At 42.0% G+C, this 6,000-nt stretch overlaps 1 long non-coding RNA gene across 1 annotated transcript in view; it reads right to left on the minus strand.

The window, feature by feature from the left end:
* LOC103279095 (uncharacterized) overlaps positions 1-5,368 on the minus strand; it is a 37,719-nt gene extending 32,351 nt beyond the window's left edge. Inside the window, exon 1 of the long non-coding RNA XR_506549.3 lies at positions 5,073-5,368. This is a non-coding gene — a long non-coding RNA (uncharacterized LOC103279095). The remainder of the gene's footprint in view (positions 1-5,072) is intronic.
* Positions 5,369-6,000: the final 632 nt, after the last annotated feature.

Below are 6,000 nucleotides of genomic sequence, written 5' to 3' on the forward strand. Positions count from 1 at the left end.
TCTTCTCTGTGCAAAATTGCATCCCTTTAAGTATGTCTCTGGCTTGCAATCTGATGGCTCTAGCATTTCTAATAAAATCATTTTAATGCTGAGAGCACATAAAGCAAAGAAAAGGACTATAGAAGAAAGTGTTATGGCAGGATTATTCTACTGCCTAGCTGGACATTTGTGCAACACAGAAATAATGTTCAGTAGGAAATAAGAGCTGGTGTAATTGACAAAATGTGCTTTAATCAGGAACAAGGTACTTTCTTAAAACAAAAATGAGAAAAAGATAAAGAAATCAAAAGTGACTATTTTTGTCACCTTTCTTCTTCATATTTCTGTCACATATATTAAATATGCATACATGAATTATTATTTTTTGTGCGTCAGGAGCGACTTGAGAAATTGCCCAGGGACACCGGGATGTTTGATGTTTTACCATCCTTGTGGGAGGCTTCTCTCATGTCCCTGGATGAAGAGCTGGAGCTGACAGAGGGAGCTCACTCGCTCTCCTTGGATTCGAACCGCCAACCTGTCGGTCAGCAGTCGTGCCAGCACAAGGGTTTAACCCATTGTGCCACAGGGGGCACCTATAAAAAAATGTAAAAAAATGCTGGTGTCATAATTTTATGTAAAAATAAATTAAAATGTACTTTTTTTTACTTACTTAGACAATCCCTCATTGTCCGAGTATGATGGCCTTCCAAGTGTAGTGAATGGTGGTGAATGTGTAGGTGGCTGTAGAGTCCTATTCTTAACCTGCATGTTCTTCCACAGTTAGGACATCATTTTCCAGGTAGAAGGAAGTCCTGCTCAGGGTTGGCTTGACGCACCTTCCTCTTGGCACATTTCTCCCTTTCGCCCTCCATTCATGCCTCTTCAAATTCCACAGCACTCCTGGTCACAGCTGACCTCCAGCTAGAGCACACAAGGGCCAGGACGTTCCAGTTCTCAGTGTCTATGCCACAGATTTTAAGGTTAGCTATAAGCCCATCTTTAAATCTCTTTTCCTGTCCACCAACATTCCATTTTCCGTTCTTGAGTTGGGAGTATAGTAACTGCTTTGGGAGATGATGATCGAGCATTCGGACATATATTTCCATCAACCACCTGTTAATGTATTTCCATGTCTTCAAATTCTCAAGTTGCAAACTTGGTTTTTTTTCACAACTAAGGTTCTACTTTCTCTAATTATTAATTCAGAGCAAAAAATAGAAGAAGGCAATTTCATTCTTCAATGCTATAATGCTAGAGCACTGCAGATACAATAATGTTTTTTAAAATGCACACATAAGAGGATTACTATAGCTGTTCCACTTCTCCGAATGGAATATTACTTAAATGCTTTGCATCAACATGGAAAACAACTCTCAAATGAATGTCAAATGCAACAAATCTTGACATTTTATCAGAAATACTTACCAATAAAATCCAGAATTCAATATATGCATGTGATTAAACAACTAAGCCAAATTAATCTAGCTTGTTTCCTTAGTATGTTAATGACATTTTAACAATTATTCACCTGTCAGCAGCATAAATCACTGCCTTCTCCTGAGAAAAAATATAATATAAGAAAGGACTAACATCTCACCAGCTTCATAGGAAATCTGCTACAAAACAGCTTCTTTTTTTTTTTGAGTTCCAGGGTCAGAGAAGCAGATGGCAAAAACAGAATAATGGTCTGGCTCAGGGGAGCATGCTTGTTCCATCAAAGTTTAACATTTACACAAATAACCAGTTTCATCTAAGCTGATGATCATGCCATCACTGCTCAATCAGGGAGCTTTGAAAGAGTTGAACAGAAGCTTTCTGAAGCTTTAGATGCTCTTACTGCCTATTACAGGGAAGGCCAGCAGATTCCTAATCCATCTAAAACACAGATTTTCATAGGCAAGCATCTCAAGCTCCAAGGATTACCCGAGAAGAAATCCACTGGAGCATTGCAACACATCAAAATACCTGGGAGTCACTCTGACTTATAAGAAGCACTGCTTTAATATTAAGCAAAATGTGGGTGCTAGAAATAATACCATATGAAAGCTGACTGGCACAACCTGGAGTTCACTAGACACAGTGGAGACATCTGCCCTTGCACTTTGCTACTCTGCTGCTGAATACGCATGCCCAGTGTGGAATACATCTCACTATGTTAAAACAGTGGATGTGGCCCTTAATGAAACATGCCACATTATCACAGGATGTCTACACCCTACACCACTGGAGAAATTATACTGTTTAGCTGGTATTACACCATCTGACATCTGCCAGTAAGTAGTAGCCAATAATGGAAAGACCAAGACAGTGATATCTCTGGCCCATCCTCTGTTTGGATATCAGCCAGCATGCCAACGCCTTAAATCAAGAAACAGCTTTCTAAGATCTACAGAGATACTTGCAGGAACACCTCAGCAAGCGAGAATCCAAAAGTGGCAGGCTAAAATCTGGAACCTCAATCCATGGCTGATACCAGATGAGAAACTCCCTCCTGGGCACACAGAAGACTGGGCAACTTGGAAGGCGCTGAACAGACTGCGCTTTGGCACCATGAAATGCAGAGCCAATTTTAAGAATTGGGGCCACAAAGTGGAGCCCGTGACATACGAGTGTGGAGAAAAGCAAACCACAGACCACTCACTACAATGCAGTCGGAGCCCTGCCATGTGCACAATGGAGGTGAGGGAGACGTAGTTTTAAAAGGGAATTTTCAGGGATGCTTTCAATGACTGTAAGTCCCATATGTCCTAATTTGCAGAGGCCTATGTTTGTAAAAATGCTGATGTTTGGAGAAAAAGCTGCCAAAGAGAGGTGATTACTCTCTGTGTAAAAGATAAATCCACCCTAATGCAACTGGCTGGCTAGCCCTCCCTTCTTCTTCTTTTCGTGTCAGGAGTGACTTGAGAAACTGCAAGTTGCTTCTGGTATGAGAGAATTAGCCGTTTTGCAAGGACGTTGCCCAGGGGACGGCCGGATGTTTTTGATGTTTTTACCATCCTTATGGGAGGCTTCTCTCATGTCCCCGCATAGAGCTGGCGCTGATAGAGGGAGCTTATCCGCGCTCTCCCCGGGTTGGATTCGAACCTGGCAGCCTTTCGGTCAGCAACCCAACCTTCAAGTCACAAGGCTTTAACCCACTACACAACCAGGGGCTCCAGCCCTCCCTGATTTCACAGCTGCTTGAAACAGAAAAGCATATGACAGTCAGGGTCAGAGACATGAAAAACTATAATTTTGCCTTTGTTCGATATCACCTGTTTGTCTTCCTGGTTGTTGCAACCTTGCAACCTTATTTCAAGTTGCGACATCAAAAAACCTTTTCATGCACTACTGCATGCATTTTGTCGCCATTGCTTGGCCCAAAATAAATAGCCTTTGTAGTAAGAATCCAACTTGTGGCATCCTCCTTGCACCACTGCCTGGATCTTTAGAGGACACCTAAGCTCATGCATTGTTCGTTTAATGCTGGTGAGCCAGAGTCCCTACTTTCTCACAGTGACACCAGAGGCACTCCAAGTAGTTAAAGGAAATCTAGTATGTCAACTTTTTAAACTTTGTGTTTTTATTAACTGTACCCTCAATTTGCTCCTGATACGGTAAATAAATAAATGTAACTAGTCACAAGGACTATGATAAGGTGATAATTTAATTCACAGCTGCAGTATTTTGTCAAAGATGGCAAGTGTTTGTTACTTGTTTAGACTGTGGGTTTGTTCAGATTATTAGTTCAGACCTATATACAGTAGAGAAGGGGTCCCCAAACTAAGGCCCGGGGGCCACATGCAGCCCATCAAAGCCATTTATCCGGCCCCCATGGCACAAAGGCAGAAGGGGGTTGGGCTAAATGACCCAAGGGTTCTCTTCTTCTCTTCCAATTATTATTATTATTATTATTATTATTATTATTATTATTATTATTATTATATTATTATTAACATTGAGGCTGGGAGGTCATTTGTCAGGGGTGCTTTGTTTGTGCTTTTGGTGCCCAAAGACAGAAGGGGATTGGATTCAATGGCCCAAAGGGTCTCTTCCAACCCTATTATTATTATTATTATTATATTATGACACAGCAAACAAGATAGATATGCTGGATTTCATATCACAAAATCACAAGTCGAACACTTCCCAAGTGTCTAGGACTGTGTGATGTATTTTCGGATGATGCGTGCAGATCCCAGCAGGGTGGCCTTTTGCAGTTGGCAGATCGTAATTTTGTCAATGTCTATTGTTTCCAAATGCCGGCTGAGGTCTTTTGGTACGGCACCCAGTGTGCCCATCACCACCGGGACCACCTGCACTGGTTTCTGCCAGAGTCTTTGAAGTTCAATCTTGAGGTCCTGATAGCAGCTGAGTTTTTCCTGTTGTGGTTATTATTATTATTATTATTATTATTATTATTATTATTATTATTATTATTGCTTGGTGGCCAACTATAGTCCAGCCCTCCAACAATCCGAAGGATCGTGAACTGGCCCCCAGTTTTAAAAGTTTGGGGACCCCTGCAGTAGAATCTCATTTATCCAACGTTCTGGATTTTCCAACGCATTTTTGTAGTCAATGTTTTCAATACATCGTGATATTTTGGTGCTAAATTCGTAAATACAGTAATTACTATGTAGCAGTACTGAGTATTGAACTATTTTTTCTGTCAAATTTGTTGTATAACATGATGTTTTGGTGCTTAATTTGTAAGACCATAACCTAATTTGATTTTTAATAGGCTTCTCCTTAATCTCTCCTTATTATCCAACATATTCGCTTATCCAACGTTCTGCCGGCCCGTTTATGTTGGATAAGTGAGACTCTACTGTACTTCTCAATCAAGAATTTACATAATAATCTTGCATACATGTCTCTCACCTTTAGTCTCCAGAACTGGGCAAATTTGGGCCCTCCGGGTGTTTTGGATTTCAACTTCCACCATTCCTAACAGCCTCAGGCCCCTTCCTTTTCCCCCTCAGCCGCTTAAGCGGCTGAGGGGGAAAAGGAAAGGGCCTGAGGCTGTTAGGAATGGCGGGAGTCACTAAGGAAATCTTCTTGTAATTAACAGAAGGATGAATAATTTCCCAGAAGCGTTATTTACAAACCTAATTCTTGAAGGGAACTATAAGAACAGTCCTCGCTTCAGTCAGGGGGGAGGAAAAAGAGTCCCAATTGCCTGACACAGCACTCCTCCCTCTTCCCCTAGAGGGCAACGGCACTCCACGCGGAGGAAGCGCTCCTGAGGCGGATCACGCGGCCCTGCGTCCGGAGAGACCAATGCGCGCCTTTGAGGTCCGGTCCTTGAGGCAGCGCGAGGAGAGAGGCCGGACCGTTAGATTTTTTAGTTGCCATTCCGCGCATGCGCAGACTCCACCGGGGCTGTGTGACTGACGCAGCAGTACAGGCGGAGACGGGAGGGGATTACTTATCCCCTCCTTCTCCGAGGCCGCGTCACGCCCGGGCTACGTCACTGCGTCACGTGGTTCTGAAGCTTATATAAGGGAGAAGCTCACGCGACGGGAGTCAGATGCGCTGAGGGCGGTGGCGGTGTTGGAAGGTTTTTTATTTCTCTGGTTTTTTAGTCCCATGACTAAGCTTTTTGTATAGGCGTGGCTTGGTATTACTTTATCCTGTTACTGTGACACGTCCTTAAACGCTTGGTTTATTACTCTGACTAGCAAGCGCACCTGTTGCTATTCTGTGCTTTATTTGTATAGGAGAGTCTCGCTTATCCAATGTAAAAGAGCCGGCAGAACGTTGGATAAGCGAATATGTTGGGTAATAAGGAGAGATTAAGTAAAATCCTATTAAACATTAAATTCGGTTATGATTTTACAAATTAAGCACGAAAACGTCATGTTATACAACAAATTTGTCAGAAAAAGTAGTTCAATACACAGTAATGCTATGTAGTAATTACTGTACGAATTTTGCACCAAAATATCACTATATATTGAAAACATTGACTACAAAAATGCCTTGGATAATCCAGAATGTTTGATAAGTGAGACTCTACTGTACTAGTTACATTTA

This window comes from Anolis carolinensis, chromosome 6 (genome assembly GCF_035594765.1).
Source record: "Anolis carolinensis isolate JA03-04 chromosome 6, rAnoCar3.1.pri, whole genome shotgun sequence".
Classification (NCBI taxonomy): domain Eukaryota; kingdom Metazoa; phylum Chordata; class Lepidosauria; order Squamata; family Dactyloidae; genus Anolis; species Anolis carolinensis.